Genomic DNA, 24,029 nt, shown 5'->3' with positions numbered 1-24,029 from the left:
AACACAAAATCTATTTTCGACATTTATTCCTAACAACAATCTCCTGAGTCCCTAACATGTACCAGACACTGTCTTTCGACCTGAAGATAAATCAGTGGACAAGCACTGTTCTAAGCACTGTCATCCTAAAACTTACAGCCTAGCACAAAGGACAGGTAGTTATCAAGCATAGACATAAATATTAACTTACAAGGAGCACATTATGACATGGCCTGTGAGACAGATCATCGTTAGTGCCCTTTAAACTTTCTACCTACCTCCGTCCCAAAACACCTGAAGGACCCAACAAACTCATGTCAGTTGCCTCTAACTGGCAACTAGAGGACAGACCGGAATCTTCAGAGCAGGAAGAAGTAGCTAGAGAAAGTTCTTTCCTCTGGTGATCCTGTGCTACTCCATTTCAATGTGTGCCTCCACCGAGAATCTCCCAAGTAGAGAATGGAAGGAAGGGGATAAACCTCAAGAAGTATGCACTTAGAGGCGCCTGGGTGCCTCAGTCACTTAAGCGCCCAACTTCGGCTCGGGTCGTGACCTCACGGTTGGTGAGTTCGAACCCCACATTGGGCCCCACACTGACAGTGTGGAGCCTGCTTGCGATTCTCTCTCTCCCTCTCTCTTTCTTTCCCTTCCCCACTTGTGCGCTCTCTCTCTCTCTCTGAAAATAAATAAATAAACTTAAAAAATAAATTAAAAAGAAAGAAATATGCACTTAATAGTCATAGTAAAACCAGACGGGGGCTTAGGTTTTCAGAGAATTATGTTAGAATCTGTCTGGTTACAAGTAATGGTCTGAGCTAAAATGAAATTTATTGATTCAAGTAACTGAAAGGTCCAGGAATTTTTAAAAGCGCTAAAAATAAATGGAAAAAAAAATATCAGCTAGGTCTAGAGCTAGATGTTCAGATCATGTCTTCGGGGATCTCTCTGTTTCTATCACCTGACTCTGTTTTTCTCAGTGTTGCTTTTACTCACTGTCGGCTCTACCAATGTAGTGAGAAACATGATCACCAGAGGCTTTAGCGTTGTATCCTAACTGCTTGGCAATAGCAATGAAATGTATCAGCCTCTTTCCTGTAATTTCAGCCTAAATCTCAGTGTCCTCTTTGACCTGGACCAGTTTGACCACATGTCTATATCCAAAGCAGTCATCACTACCACCAGGATATTGGGTCTGCCATTGGGCCAGATCATACACCCACCCCTTGAATTGAATAATGGGTTCTGTCTCATGGGAAACCCTAAAAACTGACGTGAAATGTCAGTTCTGCACAGTGACACTGAAGTTCTATTATTAGAACAATGGGGGAATGGCTGATAAATAGGCAAAAGCAATTGATGTCATGTACAGAAGGCATCCACAAAGTGATGGGGTTAGATCTGGGCTTTGAAAGATGGCTAGGAGATGGAGAGAAATGAAAAGGTCATTCTGGATTCAGGAAACAGCGTGGGTAATGGCACGTGAACCAAAAAGCACAAAGGCTACCAGTTCAGTTTGGTATACCGAGCATTGACATCCACCTTCCTTCCGTCCAGAGACACTATTAATAGGAGATAAAGAAAATGTGACAGATAGATTTCATTAATGGCCTTAATTTCGCCCCCCTTTACAACTCCTTGCCGTGCAACTCTGTAGTGCCCTCTTGCTCGGACTCTGGGAATAGTGAGTGTGATTTCTTTCTGCAAAGGCAATGTTAGCAAATGTGACACGAGCAGAGGCTTGAAAAGTGCTTGCAAATTTGAGTTTGCTTGCTCTTATAGCCCTGCCTTTGCCATGAGAACGTGTCTGGGCTGCCGGAGAGATGGGAGAGATTCGTAAAGCAGAGCAGAATTGCCCCAGCTGACAAGCAGTTTACTCCAGGAATCTGAGGGAGCCTAGCCAAGATGAGCATCTAGAACACCTAGGGCTCACTTCCCATGCATGAGAGAGACCAGGTAAGATCGGCCAAGTCCAGGTCACGTCAGCTGAATACCAGAGAAAAATCAGCAAAATAGGTGTGTATAGTTGTATGCCGGTGAGAATTTGTGTTTTGTCATTATGCCATGTCACTGAGCAGATAGAGAACTGACACAAGAATGCGTTGGGGAGGGGACCTCTAGTGATTAAGGCATTTCAACAAATTTCTAGAAGATTGGAAATAGAAACTTAGTGACAAATGAAGTTGAATATAAAGAAGAAACAGCCCAGGGGACGACTGCACTAACGGTCAATTGATGTTCTAGGCCTGATCTTGGAGTTGGTGGGTACAGGTAACAGGGTTTATTAGTGGTGCTGAAAACAGGGGCATTATTTGAAAGTGTTGATAGAATAACTTAGTATTGTTGTTAGTGTTGACTCCCCTACCCATGCAGAGTGATGAGTGACACAGGAAACCCCGAGTATATTTTTAAACAAATGATAGGCGTGTTCTTCTCTCTAGAGATCTCATGTTGATTTGACAGCATGGGGATGCTAGCTGGCAGAAATGAGGCCACAGGAAAGAGGAGGAATGGCGGAGGGAAGAGTAGACGACAGTAGTATCACACTTTTACATAATGGGGCATCAAGAGCTATGCTTAAAGGTGATAGGACAAGGCGTCTGGGTGCCTCAGTCGGTTAAGTGTCTGGCTCTTGACTTCGGCTCAGGTCATGATCTCATGGTTCGTGAGTTCTAACCCCAGGTTCGGCTCTGTGCTGACAGTGCGGAGCCTACTTGGGATCCTCTGTCTCCCTCTCTGTCTGTGCCCCTCCCCTGCTCCCTCTCTCTCTCTCTCTCCCTCTCAAAATACATAAATTTAAAAAAAAATTAAGTACACTTTATTTTAAAAGAATGTGACAGAACAAAATACAGAGGCTCATGCTGATGACGTAGGTTAGAAAGGTGACCAGTACAATAAAGCTGCCTGCATTTGGGAGGAGGACGGCATGAAAAATTCCAGGTGGTGTAAGTGAATATAGCCTTCATGTTTTCAAGTTGATATATCAAGAAATAGTGACATAGAGATATTATTTAGTGCAATGGAGACTTCATGAGAAGTAAACACACGTGTCTAACAGATTACTTCTAGAGTGGAGCTAAGAACAGAGAGGTTTGGGGTGGGAGACTTTCATTTCCACTATGAGTTCTTTTATCTTAGTTCATTATTTCTTTTTTTTAAGTTTGTTTGTTTGTTTTTATTTATAAAAGTTTATTTTGAGAGAGAGAGCACGAGTGGGGCTCAAACTCATGAACCATGAGATCATAACCTGAGCCGAAACCGAGAGTCAGATGCTTAACTGACAGCCAGCCAGGTGCCCCAAGTTTATTTATTTATTTTGAGAGAGAGAGAGTGAGAGAGAGTATGAGCAGAAGAGGGGCAGAGAGAGAGGGAGAGAGAGAATCCCAAGCAGGCTCTGCACTGACAGTGGGCCTAAACTCACAAACTGTGGGTTCGTGACCTGTGAGATCAAGAGTCGGATGCTTAACTGACCGAGCCACCCGGGCACCCCCTTAGTTTATTGTTTCTTTTAATGTGTGTGTACATGTGTACGGTGACAGAAACCCTTCTATATATTTCAAGCAGGAATATACTTCATCCAGGGAAGTACAAACTTATGGAATTCTATTTAGGTCCTGAAAAACAGAAGCTACAGGTCTGCCCCAGGGATATTGATTTCAAGGTTACACCGTCATAACTGCAACCAGAGGTCAAGAAGCTGTTGTTACTGCTTCCTGTCAGCATCGCTGCTGCAGCTACGCTCGCTCAGATCCACAGAACCGTGCACTGGTAGAGTGCTGGCGAAGAGGATTACAGAGTACGGCGTGCTCCTGATATCTGCGTGGCGAGTGGAGTTAAGAGTCACGAGACCACTTTGGACATGGCTGAACTAGCTCATGCAGCCCGTCCCTCTATGAGGGAGAAACTTTTTCCCATCCACCACAACGGCATTCTTGTTTCCTTCCTTCTGTACAGTCACGATGCAGGAAACATTCTTTTTCGCTTATTTATTTATTTCGAGAGGGAGGGAGAGAATCCCAGGCAGGCTCCTCGTGGTCAGCACAGCGCCCGATGCAGGGCTCGAACCCACGAACCATGAGATCCTGGCCTGAGCTGATGTCAGACGCTGAATCGACTGGGCCACACTGCCTCTTGTTCTGTGTGGCAATCACAAAGAGACGAGAACGCAGGTTCGAATTTTGACCTTACGGGTGCTAGCCGGATGTCTTGGCAAGGCTGTCTATGCCAGTAGAACCTTGCTAAGCTCACTGTGTGGCGACGGATGTACTCAAAACATTCCTTTTAAAAAGAAATTACTAGATCTTAGGATATGTGTACTATAAATTTCTCTTAAAAACCTGCTAAGGTGTCTTGTACGGGAGAGTCGGGTACTTACAAGGCTGATAATGAGCCGGTGTGTGTGTGTGCGCGCGCGCGTGCGCGCGCCCATGCCTGTTTCCCCACAGGGAGAAATGTACCTGGCACAGTAACAGTCAGACATTTCTGGATCCTTGACCATAATACTACATGAATCCCATAAAAACCCATGCTTTTATTTCTCATAACTACAAAATCCTGATCTAATTTTGCAACACACAGCCAGCCAGCAGGGGAGTGGTTCCCTACATGGGATAGAGGCATTTGGAGATGGGAAAAAAAGGGCAGAACTCCCCAACTGCTCAATTGCTTTCACATTAAAGAGAATAATCTTAAACTGGGTAGAGTGAAGCAACATGGGTAAAAGGGGATGGAAGTAGGGGTGCCTGGGTGGCTCAGTCAGAAGAGCATGTGACTGTTGATCTTGGGGTTGTGAGTTCGAGCCCCATGTTGGGTGCAGAGATTACTAAAAAAAACATAAACTTAAATAGAAATTGAAAAAAGTTTAGAGAAAAGGTGGGGATGGAAGTACAGGTAAGGAATTTCTGAGTGAGTATTTAGACTCTAAAGGAGTTAAAGGCTCTATATACAGACAGATTATAGAGGTCAAAGTAAATAACCAATATTACCCTTGAGAAGCTGTAGAAATTAAAGACTAACTGGGAGACTGGGGATGAATAAACACTGCTGCCTTTATTAAAAGGGGGAAAATGATGGAGTCTGGAAAAACAAAGATGAATAAGCGTGAAAGCAATCTGTGGCAAGATTTCACAATGAATTATTCAGCATACGGTTAAAGCGTACCAATCTAACACAGCAGTTAAGAGCATGGATTCTGTCTACTGTCTGGGTTCTCATCCCTGCTCTGCCATACACGGTGCGACCCTGAGCATGTTGCTTATCCTCTCAGTGCCTCAGTTTCCTCATCTCTAAAACGGAAACAAGAGGGGCACCCTGGGAGGCTCAGTCACTTAAGTGTCTGACTCTTAGTTTCGGTTCAGGTTGTGATCTCATGACTGATGGGTTCAAGCCCCGCATCTTGGGATTCTCTCTCTCTCCTATCCTCTCCCCCAGCTCGTGAGCTCTCTCTGTTCTCTCTGTCTCAAACGTAAATAAATCAACATTGTGTTAAAAAAAAATAAAATGATACTAATAATACGTATCTCAGGGTTGTTGAGAAGATTAAATGAATTAATATAAGATACTCAAAACAGTGCTATATACTTTTTTTAATGTTTATTTTTGAGAGAGAGAGAGAGAGAGAGAGAAAGAGAGAGTGCACAAGCGGGGGAGGGGCAGAGAGAGAGGGAGACACAGAATCCGAAGCGGGCTCCAGGCTCTGAGCTGTCAGCACAGAGCCTGACGCGAGGCTCAAACTCGTGAACCACAAGATCATGACATGAGCCGAAGTCAGATGCTTAACCAACTGAGCTACCCAGGCACCCCTATACTTTTGTATAATAATAATTACATGTTATTACTATATTTAGAAAGCACTTGGAGAAGTGGTGATCACTAAAAATCAGTCAGAGCCAAGGACGATGCATCCAAGCTAGCTATACCTCCTTTTTGATGACATGAATTTTTAAAATAGGGAAATGCTATTTCAGTAGGGCATTTGACCAGAGGCTTTATTTCGTCCTGAGGCCCGGACCAGTGCATCGAGGAAGTGGGTATAGAGTTGGCCAGCAATCAGATGTCATGGAAAGAACACGGGCGTCTGGAAAGCTGGAATCTGCCACTTCTTAGTAGAATTTTGAATAAATTATTTAAACTCTTTGACATTCAGCTCTATCATGTAAAATGGGGATAATCATATCTCCCTTGCAGGGCTATCGCAGGGATTTGTTGTTCGTGGATGGTGCAATAGCTCCTTTTAGCCCTACATTTTTTTGACTGTGGGCTTTTTGTTACCATCGTCTGTGTTGAATGAATTGGCTTGGAGGGGTATATCTCATTATATATAATAATTTCTACAAATAAGTTATTTAGAAACCTTTTGTGAGCCTATTATCTCTGTCACCCTCCCTCTTCTCCTCACCAGGAAATCTCTCTACTGAAGTGAATATTAAAAAGTCGTAGACCTTTCAAGTGCTCACAATTTCCTGACTCCGTGAGTCTGTTGCACCGCCTCTTTCTGGTGATAAGAAAAAGACCATTTTGCATAGAAGAAATTACTCCAAGCAAATAATGTACGATAGTTGGATAATTACAGTGAGAAGCAAATTGAAAAGTCAATTTTCATAATTAGTCTCTGATATGTTGTGGCTCAGAGATTTTCATGCAGTGGAGGACTTCGTATGTGGCCAGACTTATAAAGTTGATATCCCTCTTCACCAACATCCTACATCAGGAGCTTTCAGGCTAACACGAGTTGAAATCATTGAAAGAAACATTTGCACTTCGTATTGTTAACTGGTGAATTTTTAAGTACTGATCACTAGGCCATAGGTTGGACTATTTGTATTTGGAATACGTAAGACACAAGAGACTTTTAGCTGATGTTTTTAAGTGCCGTGACCTCCAGTACATGTCGCCCATTGCTCGTCACCGGTGACGCACGTCAGGCCTGTAATAGGGAGGAGTCCTTCTCGTTGGTTCCAGACAGATGCTGTTTTTCATTCTGAATGTATGAAATGTAACTTTGGCCGGTCAAAATCATAGAATGCAGAAATAACCATTACAGAAGCCCAGATCTTTCAAGACAAAAGTGGTCCTGCACCTGAAAGGGAAAGGGCAGATAATACTTTGCCCCCCATTTTTAGCCTGGAATGGCCAGAGGAACCGTCCTCATCGTTTCTGCCTTCGCTGCACCCAAACTGCTACCTTTATAATTTCTTTATTTTTTAAATGTACCTCCAAGTTAGTTAGCATCTAGTGCAACAATGACTTCAGGAGTAGATTCCTTAATGCCCCTGACCCATTTAGTCCATTCCCCCTCCCACAACCCCTCCAGCAACCCTCAGTTTGTTCTCCATATTTATGAGTCTCTTCTGTTTTGTCCTCCTGCCTGTTTTTATATTATTTTTGTTTCCCTTCTCTAATGTTCATCTGTTTTGTCTCTTAAAGTCCTCCTATGAGTGAAGTCGTATGATATTTGTCTCTCTCTGACTCATTTCGCTTAGCACGATACCCTCCAGTTCCATCCACGTAGTTGCAGATGGCAAGATTTCATTCTTGTTGATTGCCGAGTAATACTCCATTTTATGTATATACACATCTTCTTTATCCATTCATCCATAGATGGACATTTGGGCTCTTTCCAGACTTTGGCTATTGTTGATAGCACCCAGTAACTGCCTTTATATAGCAAAAAGAAAGTTGGGCTCTGATTTCTTGGTGCAGACGAACTTCATACCTTGTCTGGTCTTTTCTTGCCCTTACTTCTTCAATCAATACTACTTCTGTACAGTTATTGTTCGTATGTGCCACACGTCACCCACGTTCTCCTTCATACCCTCTACTCCTGTCATACCGAATTAGCAGTTCTGTAAATAACTCCTGTTCGCTCATTGCCCTGTCTGTTCCTTTGCTTATGTTCTCCATTCTACCTGAAAGTATCCCCCCGCCCAGGACATTTCTCCACACTACCTTGTCTAGCCTGAGTTTGAAACGAGAAACAGAAATGAGACCATCTGTTTATATTAACAATGATCATATGGCACACTGAATCTTTTCATTCCCAAGTGAGACATCCAAGGATTTCACTGATTCTTTTTTTGGGTTTTCAATGTTTTTATTATTTTTGAGAGAGACACAGAGTGAGTGGGAGAGGGGCAGAGAGAGAGAGGGAGACACAGAATCCGAAGCAGGCTCCAGGCTCCGAGCTGTCAGCACAGAGCCCAAAGCAGGGCTCGAACTCACAAGTCATGAGATCATGACTTGAGCTGAAGTCGGACACTCAACCGACTGAGCCACCCAGGCGCCCCTTCACTAATTCTTAAATACCACAGCTGGACAAATACCAGAAGACAACAGCTGGATCACAGAGTGGACACTGGGCAGATGGCTAGACTCACTTGCTAAGCAATGCGTTCCTTTCCGTGAAGCCTCGCAAACACATTAAGTCAAATCCTGGCCTCAGCAAAATTATACACGTGACAGAAGAAAGGCTAGTCGTAAAGCTTTTTGAGCGATAAACTGCCTAATTTGAGCTACATCATCGAAGTAATCTCCCAGCTTGGAAGAGGGCGAAAGGAGTCGACAGAATAACAAAAGATTCGGAGAGAACATAAGTGAAAGTGACCTTGGGGTGGGGGGGAGGGGGGAGGGAATGAATTTACAGCCAGATGTTGAAACAAATAACACAGCTGCACATCTATTTGCAAATGATTATGCAAACGAATTGAAGAAAACTGCTCCTGCTCCACCACGAGTGCTACCTCATTTTGCTCAGTACCCTCCCGCAGACACACCTCGGCTGTCTGCTACCGGAGTCGTCCCCAGAAACAGTCCTGAGTCGCTCTCATTTCCACGGGCTCGGATCCACCGGGGGACCACAGGCGCCTCTGTTCTGGCTGCAGCCCTCTGGCTTTGCTCAGAATAAGGAGTGCCGGGGAAAGGGTGGTTCTCCGAATTGTCCCAGCTGCTGTTCCTACCGCAGCCACACGCTGTTCCCCTGGCAGCAGCTGTGGGGAACTCAGCCTTCTGGGAGTTTCCTCTAGTGAGAGAGGTTAAGCTTGTAAGGTGATAATACACATAACGTGGAATGAATCACAACCTAGGTGTCTTGTGGCTAGGTATCTTCAAGTGCTCTAGCCCTTGCTTATTTAATTTAAGAATGCTACAGACCGAGGCACCTGCGTGGCTCCGTCGGTTGAGCGTCTGACTCTTGATTTTGGCTCGGGCCGTGATCCCATGGTTCATGGGTTCGAGCCCCGCATCGGGCTCTGTGCTGCCAGTGTGGAGCCTGCTTGGGATTCTCTCTCTCTCTTTCTCTCTCTCTCTGTTCCTCCCCCGCTTGTGCTGTCTCTCTCTCTCTCTCTCTCAAAATAAATAAATAAACTTTAAAAAATTTAAATGCTACGGACTCACTTCTAGAGGAAAACAAAGACTCCATCCTACCGCCAATAGCTCAGAGGGCTTACAGATCTGCTAGTGACCTCTTGCCACATTTTCTTGCTTACATTCAATTCTCTGGCATGTCTGTATCTTGTTTCTTGTTCCTTTTTCTCCACCCTATATGGATCTATGGATCTGGACATGTAACCTAACTAGTTGCAAGATTCAGCAAAATTTTTAAAAAAGACATCGAGGTACAGACCTTCTGTGTTTTATCTAGTAACCCTAAACGTAACATCTTTCTCTGGATCGACCCAAAATACCTCTCTCAGAGGCAGGTGTGCATAGGATATAGAAGATGCGTGGTAACAGACGGGAACTTACAGAACAGCAAAACAGTTTACTTGCGATCTAAATTATGCATTTCTGTTCTTTAAGTGCCATAGCCATTCTGATGATAACAAGCTTTTTATAAAAATACTGCTTTATTTTTGAGAGAGAGAGAGAGCGAGCGAGCACAAGTGCACGCACGCATGTCTGGAAGGGGCAGAGAGGAAGAGGGAGACAGAATCTGAATCAAGCTTTGCACTGTCAGCGCAGAGCCCAGCGTGGGGCTCGAACTCACAAACCCTGAGATCATGACCTGAGCCGAAGCTGGAAACTTAAAACCGACTGAGCCACCCGGGCGCCGTGATGATAACAAACTTTGCACTTGATGACTTTGCTCCTCAGGATCCCTGTTTTCCTGTCTTGTTGCTAAACCCTCTCTGTCCCTCTTTCCCCTCTTCATTATCAACACTTTGACTCTATCATGTTCAGATTTTTCCAGGATAACAACAACTCCTCCCGTTTTATTAGATAGTATGTTCTGGCTTTTTAAATGTCTCTCACGCTAGCCCATTCCCAAGTGTAAGGTGGCTGGGGGCTGCAGGAGAATACTTTATTTTTCACACATTAGGTAACCATCAAGTTATTTTCCCAGATAAAAGCAATATACTCCTAAGAAGAGGCCAGCTGATCAACTTTAAAAATATACTTTTTTTCTCTCCTGCATTATATAATTAAACAACAAATGGAGGAAAATGCAACATGATGTGTGACCAAGTCTAGCATGAGCAACGAAACTGAGTAGGCCTTCACAGCAAAACCGATGGGACAGTCTGAGCTCAGCCCTGAAGGGTACGTGGTTAAACAGCCCCGCAGGTGGTTTGACTTTTTCCATATTGAGTTCCCCTCGTGGGAATCGATCAAAGTTGCCAGAGAGTCGCTATTCTTTTCGCTTCATTTTGTTCATGTTTGTATGTGCGGTAAGTGTCTAAAACAGCCTTGATTGACTTGAGGAAAGGAAGAAATTTCTTAGTTCCGATTCCTCGGGGGAGGAAACGCTTTCTCTTTGGATGAAGACACGCTTCCGATTACATATGCAGATATGACAACACGGACCAGCCGAAGTTGATTCCGGATGGCTGAATTCAGTAATATGGAGTTAATGTTGTAGACTTAAGCCCAATCCACGGTTCGGCAATGTGTGTGAAAGGTGTCTCTTGAAGGCTCCTCTGGGAAAAGTTTGAGAGCAATGTGGATTTTTATAGGTCTTAGGGATTCCAGGATTGCTAACTTGAAACCTTGCCCTACCAGTCGCCAATCCAACTGGACAAATCTTCCCAAAACAGTCTTCCCGCTTCTTGCACACAAGAGATGGCAATCAGTTTATTCTGCTTTGGCGTCCTGAATACTTAGAACAAAAGTATAGGACTCACAGTCCTATAAAAACCCAGGGATAGATACTACATGGAAATTCTTAATAAATGAACCTCCTACGAAAACCTCATTTACCAGCCACGTCTGATCCAAACTCCAAAGGTAATTTGGAATCACATTAGTTATTTGTATTCCATTAGTCACATATTAGAGATACAAATACCCTCCGTCTCTCCTGTATATTAGACTTTTAAACTTGTGCTTGACAGAATAGTTACCTTAAGATGTGAATCTCACCAACAAATAATTAAAATATCATTAAACCAGATTAAGCAAACATGATAAAAGGAAGTCAATAATATGCTAATTTAAGAAGACGTTTTGCTATGCCTTGGGGGCACCAGAAATTAGATGTTAGCTTCACAGGAGAAGAGAAAAAGGATGAACAGGTAGCCCCTCCACTTCTCCCCTCCAATTTCTCATTCCAGAAAATGAATGCTTCCTGGGGACTGAGGTTTATTTCGGTGGGTGTTCTCTGAGCATTGACTCAGTGCTGGGCTTGTACTCGCTATGGAGTCAGAGATGAATGTCAGGCTTCCTTCCTTTAGGAGCTCCAAGTTCTGTTGAGGGAAGTAGGCGTGTAACCAGGCAATTGCATTACTGTGGTAAAGATGTGACCAAAGTATGTATGGAAGTGATAGACAAAGTACATTTCATCATATATGTAGAAAAGCAGAGATGCCTAAAAAAAATTAAGATTCTGAATCTGTCCTGGTAAGGAACCCACTTTCTTTGTCCATAACAATTGGCATGGGCCACGAAAATTAGTGGTCAGAGAATAAAGACATTAAAGAGTATGGTTTTCCTTTTGTTCTTTTTCCTTTAAACATTTTTTTAATTCTTTAAAAAATTCCTTTCAATTTTTTTTTAATTTTTTAAAATTTAATTTTGTAATCTCTACACCCGACACGGGGCTTGAACTCACAACCCAGAGATCAAGGCACATGCTCTACCGACTGAGCCAGCCAAGGCACCCTCCTTTTCCCTTTTGTCCCCCCTGATCATTGTGGTGTAGGACAGAAGGAAAGTCAGGATGTTGGACACTACGTAAGAGACATGGTACAAATAGGGCACAGAGGAAAGTACTAGGATACCAAAATGGGTTAGTTCAGGTACCAAAGGTTAGTTATTGCTGGGTCATGACATGAAATGAGAGGCAGTGGCTAAATTTTGTAAGATCTTAGATACTACCTGTGTAGGTCAGGCCAACGTTTAGACTTTATCCTGTAAGTCAAGGATCAACAACTGTTTTTTGTGTTGGTGTTTTGTTTTGTTTTGTTTTGTTTTGTTTTGTTTTGTTTTGCAAAGGGCCAGATAGTAAATAGAGCTTTGTTGACCCTACCTTCTGTCTTGCAATTACTCATTTCTGCCTCAATTCTACCCTTGGGTTCAAAAGCAGCAACGAATAATAAGTAAATGAATGATCATGGCTGCGTTCCAGTAGAATCTTACTGGCAAAAAAAAAAAAAAAAAAAAAAGGCAATGGGCTAGATTTGACCCAGGGGTCATAATTTGTCTACCCTTGATCTAAGTGATAAAGAACCATCGGCAGGTTTTAAACAGTGGTGTGCCGTTTACGTGTGAGATAGAAGTTGATATTTTTAATAAACTTCTCCAGGGAATCTGACACGTATTCAGGTGTAGTAAGCAAGATTCTGCAGTTTGGGCTCTATATCAGAACTGTTCGTGCTCCGTGCTCACCTGGGCAGCACATATACTAACACTGGAATGATACAGAGAAGGTCAGCAAGGCCCCCGCCAAGGATGACACGCGAATTCGTGAAGCTTCCGTGTTTTAAAATTAAAAAAAAAAAAAAAACAACAACAACAACCAAAAGAACTCCGTAGAAGTCTCTGCGATAATCAAATGTTCTATATCTGCATTATCCAATACAGAAGCCCCTAGCCACATGTGACTATTGAAACAGAGCTAGTATGACTGAAGAACTAACTTCTAAATGTAATTAAGTTAAAGATAAATAGTTACATAGGGATAGTGGTTGCCCGGTTGAACAGCACAGTTCTAGGCATTGGCCAACATTTGGATTTAGACCCAATTTAAGTGGAAGCACAAAGCAAAGAACTACGCTAGGAAATATCTATCCAAGTGGTATTGGGCATCAGCAGTAAATCTGGAAGAGATCATAGAGCAAGTTCTGAGGACACCTTAAAATCATTCATTTCCATTCCTTTACTCAGTCTGTTTCTATCTTGTCTATCGGAATCCTTTGCTTAATTTTCTCCTGAGTTTTTAAGCTTTCTTTATGTGTGAACGCAAGACATTTATAACGCGAAATGGCCATTTATAATGTGTTACAAATATTTAAAAAAATTTTTTAAATTTTTCTATTTCTTTTGACTTTGTTTACTGTGTTCCTTACCATGGACTTTATTTTAATGTAGTATTTTAATGATCTTTTTTTTTGGTGACCTCTAGGTTTTGTGTTACGACTACGAGCCTTCTCTACCCTGTAATTACTGAAAAACATTCCATAGTTTCTTCTGGAATATTTATGACTTCATTATTTTTAAATATTTGCGACATGTGGAATTGATTTATTTTGGTTTAAAGTGTAAGGAAGAGGGGCACCCGGGGGGCTCAGTCTGTTAAGCATCCAACTCTGGATTTTGGCTCAGGTCATGGTCTCATGGTTCGTGACATCGAGCCCCATGTTCAGCTGTGTGCTGGGGGCACGGAGCCTGCTTGGGATTCTCTCTCTCTCTCTCTCTCTCTCTCTCTCTCTGCCCCTGCCCCACATGCGCACATACTCTCTCAAAGGAAATAACATTACAAATAATAATAAAGCGTGAGGAAGAGATCTAACCTAATTTTTTTCCAGACACTTACCCAGGGACACCGAACCATATATTGAATAATTGATTTCTATCCACAAACATGGCAATGTATCATAAAAAAGAAATCTCCTGTGTCTATTTGCATATATAGCTCAATTGTGTATTCTATGCTATTGAGCTGCCCATGAGCCAGAATCATACGCTTTAAATTATTAAAAAGCTTATAATGTGTTTGAATATTTGTTAAGATTAGTTCTCCTCTTCCTCCTCCTTCTTTTTTTTTACTTAAAAAAATGTTTATTTATTTATTTATCTTTTTCGAGAGAGAGTGAAAGGGGGAAGGGCAGAGGGAGAAGGAGACAGAGGATCTATGCTGACAGCAGAGAGAGCCCACTACGGGGCTCGAACCGATGAACCGTGAGATCATGACCAGGTGCCCCACTTTTTAAAATATGGATTATAGAATCCACTTTGCTAGTTATCTCTTACTTTGAGAAAAGCGATGTGTTTATGCAGTGTGTTTTCCTACTCAAAAACATGGTATGCCTTATGAATCATGCAAGCATTATTCTATATCTCTCAATAGTATTTTTAAAGATTTATGTCATTCTTTTTTCCTAGCATATTGTTATAATAAGTTTCAAACATACCTAAACTCCTGCAGATAAGTCATACATTCTACCCTTTACATTTTACTATATTTGCTCTATCAAATATCTATCCATATATCTCTCTAGTAATCTAAAAAAATGTTAATGCATTTCAAAGTAAAAATATCCATTCATATATCTCTCTAGTAATCTAAAAAAATTGTAATGCATTTCAAAGTAAGCTGTGGACGTTAGTAAACTTTACCCTAAAGAATTCAGTATGCATAGCATTAACTAGACTTTAGTACTTGTGTATAGGATTTTTTAAAATGTGAAGCAAAACTTACATGAAAGGAAATGCAGCCATGTTAAGTGTTTGACAAATACAACATTTGTGTAACCCAAAGTTCTGTCAAGATCTAGAATATTACTGTTAAACTGTAAATGGTTTAGATTGATTTTCAAAAGTTATATATACCTACCAGGGGTACCTGGGTGGCTCAGTCCATTAAACATCTAACTTTGGCTCAGGTCACGATCTCACGGTTTGTGGGTTCGAGCCCCACGTTGGACTCTGTGCTAACAGCTTAGAGCCTGGAGCCTGCTTTGGATTCTGTGTCTCCCTCTCTCTGCCCCTCCCTGACTCACACTCTGTCTCTCTCTCTCTCTCAAAAATAAACATTTAAAAAAAATTTTTTTAAGTTGTATTTATACCTTGATTTTATGAGCTAAATCTTACATGGTCGTTCCATATTACACTTTTTATATATTATTGGATTTGTTTTGCTAATATTTTTTTTAACGTTTATTTACTATTGAGAGACAGAGAGAGCACGAGCCGGGGAAGGGCAGGGAGAGGGGGAGACACAGAATCCAAAGCAGGATCCAGGCTCGGAGCTGTCAGCATAGAGCCCGATGTGGGGCTTGAACTCACGAACTGTGAGATCATGACCTAAGCCAAAGTCAGACGCTTAACCGACTGAGCCACCCAGGTGCCCCTGTTTCGCTAATATTGTTGAGAGTCTTTCTGTTATGTTCATGAAGAACATTACTTGATAGTCTTCTTTTGTTGTAATGTCTTTGCCTGGTTTTGGTGTTAGTTTTACCCTAGTCTCATAACATGTCAAGATGTGGGGGCCCCCAGGCGCCTCAGTCTGTTGAGTGTCCAACTCTTGATTTCGGCTCAGGTCATGATCTTTGAACTCTGTTAAGTGTGGGGCCTGCTTGGGATTCATTTTCTCTCTCTCTCTCTCTCTCTCTCTCCCTCCCTCCCTCCCTCCCTCTGCCCCTCTCCCTCATTCATGCTCTCTCTCTCTCTCTCTAAAATTAAACACACACACACACACACACACACACACACACACACACACGTCAAGAAGCAATGTTTCCTCCTTATTTCTAGGAGTTTCAGCAAGATTGGCTTTGTTTCTTCCTTAAATGTTTGAGAGGTTTTGAAATAGGTCTCAGATTTTTTTGTGAAATATTTCTAATAATGAATTCATTTACTTGGGGTTCTCTCTCTTCCACTCTCTCTGCCCCTCTCCCACTTGCTAGCACATGCACACTTGTGCTCGCTCGCTCTCTTTCTCTCTCAAAATAAACTTTAAAAGTGTCAGTTTTGTTAAGTATCATTTTGTAAGGAACTTGTCTGTTTCATCTATTTGTCAAATCCATTAGCATTATTTTATGGCTGTGGGATCTATGTTTATAATCCCTTTTGTTGCTGATGTTAGTAATTTCTCTCCTTTGAGAAATCTATGAATTTATCTTACTTTTTGATCTTTTCTAGTAACCATAACCAATTTAAAAAACCTTTAGTTGAGATATAAGCCACATACCATGCTTTTTACCTATTTAAAATGTGCAATTAAGGGGCGCCTGGGTGGCTCAGTCGGTTAGGGTCTGACTTCAGCTCAGGTCATGATCTTGAGGTTGGTGAGTTTGAGCCCCACATGGGGCTCTGTGCTGACAGCTCAGAGCCTGGAGCCTGCTTCAGATTCTGTCTCTCTCTTTCTCTGCCCCTCCCCTGCTCACACTCTGTCTCCCTCAAAAATAAACGTTAAAAAAATTTTTTTAATGTGCAATTAATGTTTTTAGGGTACTTGCAGAAATATACAATAATGAACACTATCTAATTTTAGAACATGTTCTTTCCTCCAGAAAGAAATCCATAGCCATTAGCCATCTTTGTTAATTTTCTCTATTGGTTATCTGTTTTCAATTTCATTTATAACTGGTATTATCTTTATTATTCTGTCCCATCTCTTCACTTTGGCTTTACAATGCTCTTCTTTTTCTAACTTTTTAAGATGGAATTTTAGGTCATCGAATGGAGGCCATTATTTTCTGATATAAGCATTATAATTACATATTTTCTTTTAATGCTACATTATCTGTGTCCTACATATTTTGATGTATTGTATTTGTACTGTCATTTAGTTCAAAATATTTTCTAACTTTCTTTATGATTTTTTTTCTATGATCCATGGATTATTTAGGAGTGTGCTTTTAGATTTCGTTCTTTTATTTCTAATTTAATTCAGTTGTAGTCAGAGAACTTACTCTAGATGATGTTGGTCCTTTCAAATGTATTGAGACTTTTTGGGGCCAGTCTTGGGGACTGTACCATGTGTACTTGAAAAGAAAATATATTCTGCAAATGTTGAGTATACTGTTATACAAAGGTCACCTAAGTCATAAAAGTTGATAATATTGTTCTGATCTTTTCAGAGTTCTGATGGCCAGCAGAGCTTATACTTGTGGTCCCACAGGACCCTATATATTTGGATTCTTTAAAAGCTGTTGCCTAAGGGGCGCCTGAGTGGCTCAGTCAGTTAAGCGTCCGACTTCAGCTCAGGTCATGGTCTTACAGTTGATGAGTTCGAGCCCCATGTTGGGCTCTGTGCTGACACCTCAGAACCTGGACCCTGCTTCGGATTGTGTGTTTTCCTTTCTCTCTGCCCCTCCCTGACTCATACTCTGTCTCTCTCTGTCTCTGAAAAATGAATAAATCTTAAAAAATAAAAAATAAAACAATAAAGCTAGTGCCCAAGGGTCTGGCTTCCAATCAGCTTGAATCTCGGTACTTCGGGACATTGACTGATCTTGACACCGCACCCCCTCCCCTGCCCAAATACTGGGAGCTATTAAAAATAAAATAGGCTACGTGAACAATCACAAAGCTTTGAGAGACCAGCAAGGCCAACCCTTCAAAGAGGGTTCAAAGAGAGGTTCTCTCTCTTAAAGAGAGATGGCTGTTTCATCTAATGCATAGAAACCAATACAGAGAGTCAAGCTAAGTGAGGAAACAGAGGAATATATTCCAAATGAAAGAACAAGATAAGACCTCAGAAAAATAACCGTAATGAAATGAAGATATGTAATTCACCTAATAAAGGGTTCAAAGTAATAGTCATAAAGATGCTCACCAAATTTGGGAGAAGAATGGATAAACACAGTGAGAACTTGAACAACGAGGAAATACAGGAACTTTCCAAACAGAACAAAGAGTACAATGATCGAACTGAAAAATACACTAGAGGGGTTTGCCAGCAGACAAGAGGAAGCACAAAAAAGGATCAGTGAACTCAAAGACAGGGCTGAGCAGTTCCCTCCAACAGTGCAGCAAAATGGAAAAAGAATTTTACAAAGTGAAAATAGCTCAAGGGACTCATGGGACAAAATCAAGCCGAGTGATGTTCTCATTATAGGAGTTCCAGAAGGAGAAGAGAGAAGGGTCAGAAAACTTATTTGAAGAAATAATGGCTGAAAACATGTATTTGCATGACATTTTCAAAAGTAGTCACTTGTGTTTCTTATCTCGTACGATGGTTGTTTTCTGATAATTAACCTTCATTTTGTATGTTTGTGCTTTCTTTAAGTCACTTAATGATATATTGTTTTCTTGACTATTTTCTAGAATAGCGAGTCTTGGGGACCCTGGGTGGCTCAGTCGGTTAATCTTCTGACTTTGGCCCAAGTCACGATCTTGTGGTTTGTGAGTTCGAGCCTTGCTTGCATCAGGCTCTCTGCTGACAGCACAGAGCCCAATCCTCTGTCTCCCCTCTGTCTCTGCCCCTTCTTCCCCCTCTGAAAAATAAACAAACATTTTTTAAAAACAGGAATAATGTTGGGGCGCCTGGGTGGCTAAGTCGGTTGAGTGCCTGACTTGGGCTCAGGTCATGATCTCACAGTTAATGAGTTCGAACCCCACGTCGGGCTCTGTGCTGACAGCTCAGAGCCTGAAACCTGTTTTGGGTTCTGTCTGTCAGTCTGTCTCTCTCTCTCTCTGCCCCTCCCCTGCTTGCACTCTGTCTCTCTCTCTCTCTCAAAAATGAATAAATGTTTAAAAAAATAAAAAAATAATGTCTAAAAAAATAGAATAGCAAGTCTTTGCTTTAATTATTGCTTCAATTGTTTTTCTATTTTCTGTTAATTTATATAGCCTATTGTATTTCAAAAAAATAAATGTATAAAATAAAATTCCCGGTCTGATAATTCCAGCATCTCTGCCCTCTCGGAGTCTGGTGCTCATGGTCACTCTGTCTCTTCAAACTATGTCTTTTGTGTTTTAATATGCCTTGTAATTTTTTAAACTATTTATTTAAATGATTATTTCTTTATTTTGAGAGAAACAGAGAGAGCGGAGGAGAGACGAGAGAGAGAGAGAGAGAGAGAGAGAGAGAGAATCCCAAGCAGGCTGCACACTGTCGGCGCAGAGACCGATGCAGGGCTCGAACCCATGAACTGTGAGATCATGACCTGAACCAAAGAAAGAGTCTTAACCCATTGAGCCACCCAGGGGGCCCCTTGTTTTGTTTTGTTTTGTTTTGTTTTGTTTTGTTTTGTTTTGTTTTAAGGCAAACACACTGTAGTGGGTAAAAGGAACTGAGGTAAACAAAGACTTAGAATGAGGATTTATATTTATCTAACTGGGAGAGTTAGGCTGTGTTTCCTATTTGCTGTAGCCGCAGTTGTCAGACGCTAAAATTTCCCGAGCTGTTCTCTCTCTCTCTCTCTCTCTCTCTCTCTCTCTCTCTCTCTCTGTCTCCCCTGTTGTCTTTGGCTTTCCCTAGAGACTTCTTAAATAAAATGTGAGACACGCAGTTGCTTCTGCCGTATTCCTCCCTTATGAGACAGGAGTTGTATCGATGTGGTGGTCGGGCCTAGGGGAGGGGAAGCATCCTCGGTTGTGTGATTAAGTCTGGGCTTTTCAGTAAGGCCCGTGCCCCCGGGGCTGTGGCTGTCACTCATACTCGCCAGTCGGCCACCCCCTCCCCTCAAGACAGGAAGACTAGCCGGGGCTAGAGGCAGGCATTACCCTTTCTCATCTGAAGGTTAGAGCCTGCCGCTGGGCTTGGGTATTTCCCTTTCCCCCCCATCAGTTAGGCTCCGGTAAAATCCCAATAGGTAAGGCCCCGATAAAATTGTTTTTCTCGAGGGGAGGCTTGTTAAGAACACAATGCTCTGGGCGTCTTTCAAAATAGCCACTTTTCTCCTCCTCCTTCCTGAAGCACAGGATTTTCCTCCCGTCATCGCTGCGAGAACCCGGTGGGGTTCCTGGAGGTAGAAAGGCACGGGAGCGGGGCCGGCCCCGGCAGACTTTTTTTCCGCACGGAGCCTCCAGGGGTTCATCAAGGAGACTCTACCTTTTCCTGGACTGGCTCCAGCAGCAGGCTTCTACCCCTGACCTTAGCCTCTGGTAACCTGTGATTCTCCGAATCCGCCTGTCTTTCTAACTTGGGGTGCGTGGTTTGCCGCGCGACATTGTGTCTGTGACGGATCTCAGGACAGTGGTCGCTTTCTGTTTGTTCAGCTTCGTTCCTCTTGTGAGGATAGGAGAGGCGATTTCCCAGCTCTGTGCGTGCCGGACCAGACGCTGGAAGGCGACCTCCTTCTTTCTTGTTATTGATATTTACGTCTGTGCATTTTCCTCTGGCACTTCTTCGGCTGTATCTCCATATGTTCTTTGATGTAGCATTTTTATCATAATTGCACTCTAAATACAAGTTCAGTGTTGTTGACTAATTTGACCCAAGGCTTAAATTAAAAAAAAAAAAAAATGCAGTAACTGGGAGACATTCGCTACACTGTATTTTCTAGATTTATTGAGATATGTTTGTCATATAATGCTGTGTAAGTTTATTCAGTGTGAGGATGTGGTCCACGTATTTATTGTGAAGTGTTTACCACAGTGAGAGTAGTTAATACATTCTTTAGCTCACATAATCACCGTATGGTCGTTTTGGTGAGAATATTGAAGGTGTATTCTCATAGCAACTTCCAAGCATACAACACGGAATTATTAACTATAGACGCCATGCTGTACTTTAGATTCCAGAATTTACTCATCTTATAACTGAAAGTTTGTATTCTTTGACCAACATCTCCTTTCCCCCACCCCTAGCCCCTGGCAACCACCATTCTATTATTTTTCTACGAGTGTGATGATTCCACACGTAAGTGAGATCATACAGTATTGGTCTTTCTCTGTCTGACTTATTTCACTTAGTATAATGCCCTCGAAATCCACTCATGTTGTTGCAAACAGGATTTCCTTTTCTTATGGCTGAATAATATTCCATTATATATATATATACATATATATATATATATATATATATATATATATGTATATCTCACTTTTTTTTTTATTCATTCATCTGTCGATGGACACAGAGGTCATTTCCATGGCTTGGCTTTTGTAAAACAGGCTGCCATAAACATAGGAGTGCAAATATCTGTTTGACATAGTGCTTTCATTTCCTTTGGATATATACTCAGAAGTGGGGTTTCTGGGTCATATGGTAGTTCTATTTTTAATTTGGGGGGGGGGGATCTCTATACTGTTTTCCACAGTAGCTGTACCAGTTTGCATTCCCACCAGTAGTACACAGGGTGCATACACAGGTAGGAATGGGTTAATATCTCATTGTGGCTTGGATTTTCATTTTCTTCTTGATTAGTGGTCATGAGCACCTTTTCACGGCTCTATCGGTCCTCTGAATATCTTTGGGAAAACCAGGCCTTTTGCCCATGTTTTCAATTGCATTATTAATTAATCAGTTAATTGCTGTTAAGTTGTATGAGTTCCTTATATTTTGGATATTAACCCCTGATGAGATATCTAATTTGCAAATATTTTCTCCTTTTCATTTTTGTTTCTTTTGCTGCACAGCAGCTTCATAGTTTGACATAGTTCCACTTGTTGATTTTTTATTTTGTTGCTGTGCATTAGGTGTCATACTGATCTTTTTTATACCTTTTAATGTGCTTAAATCTATGCTACTTTATTTTTTAAGTAGACTCCGGGCCCAACATGGGGCTTGAACTCACGACCCCAAGATCAAGAGTTGCACGCTTTACTGACCAAGCCAGCCAGGCACCCCTCTGCTGCTTTATTGAGAGAAGTAATCTCTTTGATTTTGACTATAAAAAGTAAGCAAATCAGAATGCTTATCGGACCTTCAGTCTTCCTCTACTTTTTTTTAACTTTTGTAAGCATATGTTTTGGATAGTTTCAAGGGCTTGACACCATCGCCACTCGTCAACTATAGGCAGTGATTGCTGCTTCAAGGAGGATTCATGGGATTCATATTCTCTGAGTTATTTTCCGTTCAGAGGTATGTTTTCGGTTGCTTTAATGTCGAAATATAAATTGTCTGTTTATAAAACACTTGTACCTAGTTTTCTTTCTGCGGGATTGTTCTACGTCTACTAAATTTGACTCTCGTTGTGAAAAAAAGAAAAACCAAAACTGGAGGGCAGTGTGATTTATTTTCCCCTTAGGAGCAAGTTGAATTTTTATCTCTTGCCCAAAGAACGATTAGAATCCATTAAATTATTAAGGCTCCCATAAGATGTTCACTGTTCTGTTTCATTTTTTTAAGAGACATAGTATGCCCCTTTGATTTAGAGATTCAAGTTTTCTATTTCTGCAAAGTTTTCCTGATGAATGTTTTATTTTTACAGTTATATTTTAAAATAATACAAAAAAAATCAGGGCCCCTGGCTGGCTCAGTCAGTAGGGCATGTGACTCTTGATCTCAGGGTCGTGAGTTTGAGCCCCATGTTGGATGTGGAGATTACTTAAAAATAAAATCTAAAATACAATGAAATAAAGTAATATGAATTTGGGGGCACCTGAGTGGCCCCGTCGGTTGAGCGTCTGACTTTAGCTCAGGTCATGATCTCACAGTTTGGGAGTTCAAGCCCCACATCGGGCTCGCTGCTGTCAGCGTAGGGTCTGCTTCAGATCCTCTGTCCCTGTCTCCATGCCCTTCCCCGGCTTACACTCTCTCAAAAAAAATAATAAAACATAAAAAATACAAGTTTTGCATATTGTGATGGTTTTAAAATAAGTCCTTGAATCTTTGACACTCCTCCCTTCCAAAGGTAAAGCTTACCTAATTTCTAGTTCCTTTGATTTCGAGCCGGCCTTGGTCCCTCACTTTTAGTGACCACAATGTGGTGGCAGTGATGTTCCTTGTTCCTTCTGACTTCATTTCTTGGGTCACTCACTCTGGGAAAGGCAGTCAACACATTGTAAAGGCAAACAACTCATGGATAGGATCACAGAGGGAGTAACTGAGACCTTCCAACAACAACTAACACTAATTTTCCATCCAGGCAAGTGAGTTACTTGGGCCGTGGGTATTCTAGGCCATTTCAAGCCTTTATAGGACTGGAATCTCAACTGACCTCTTAACTCAATTCCTTAGAATTCAGATGCTCCTGAATTCAACATACAGAAACTAAGGAAAACAAATGTTCATTGTTGTTATAGCTGCTATAAATTAAGAAAATTTGTTACATATATATATGTGTGTGTTTTAGTTATATATATATATATATATATATATATATATATATATATATATGCATATGGTCACATATATATCCGTTCCATTTTACAAACTTTTTAAATTTTTTTTAAGTTTATTTTATTTATTTTGAGAGAGAAAGAAAGGCAGAAGAGAGAGCTTCAGCAGGGGAGAGGCAGAGAGAGAGAGAGAGAGGGAATCCCAAGCAGGCTCCACTTGGAGCCCCAGCTGACAGTATGGAGCCCCACCATGGGGCTCGAATTCACCCACTGTGAGATCATGACCTGAGCTGAAATCAAGAGTCACATGCTCAACCGACTGAGCCACCCAAGCACCCCACCATTTTACAAGCTTTTCTTAACTTTTTGTATACATCTGCTGCCTTATCTTCAGCAATGTCCATTATCCTTTGTGCTGCTTTTAATTTCACATTTTTGAGATATGACTGACATATAACATTGTAATAGTTTTATGTGTACAACATAATGATTTGATACACGTATATATTGCAAAACGATTACCACAAGAAGTTTAGCTAACATTTATCACCGCATATAGTTACGATTTTTTTTTCTTGTGACAAGAACTTTTAAGATCTGCTCTTAGGAACTTTCAAAAATGCAGTACAGTATAACAAGGAGACCACCATTGCCCGTTTTGCCATGAAATGGAAAAAGCATCCACAGTTGAGTTTTAATGTTAATTTCAGTATGTACTATTTCATTTT

At 41.5% G+C, this 24,029-nt stretch overlaps 1 non-coding gene across 1 annotated transcript; it reads left to right on the top strand.

Moving 5' to 3' along the window:
- The first annotated feature begins 12,787 nt into the window (after window positions 1–12,787).
- On the top strand, window positions 12,788–12,893 carry LOC123595512. The gene has a single exon (XR_006711212.1). It is a non-coding gene; the product is annotated as a U6 spliceosomal RNA (small nuclear RNA).
- Window positions 12,894–24,029: the final 11,136 nt, after the last annotated feature.

The sequence above is a fragment of the Leopardus geoffroyi genome, chromosome X (assembly GCF_018350155.1).
Source record: "Leopardus geoffroyi isolate Oge1 chromosome X, O.geoffroyi_Oge1_pat1.0, whole genome shotgun sequence".
NCBI classification, from domain to species: domain Eukaryota; kingdom Metazoa; phylum Chordata; class Mammalia; order Carnivora; family Felidae; genus Leopardus; species Leopardus geoffroyi.
The sequence above is the reverse complement of the archived record's forward strand: the minus strand, read 5'-3'. Positions and strand labels throughout refer to the sequence as shown.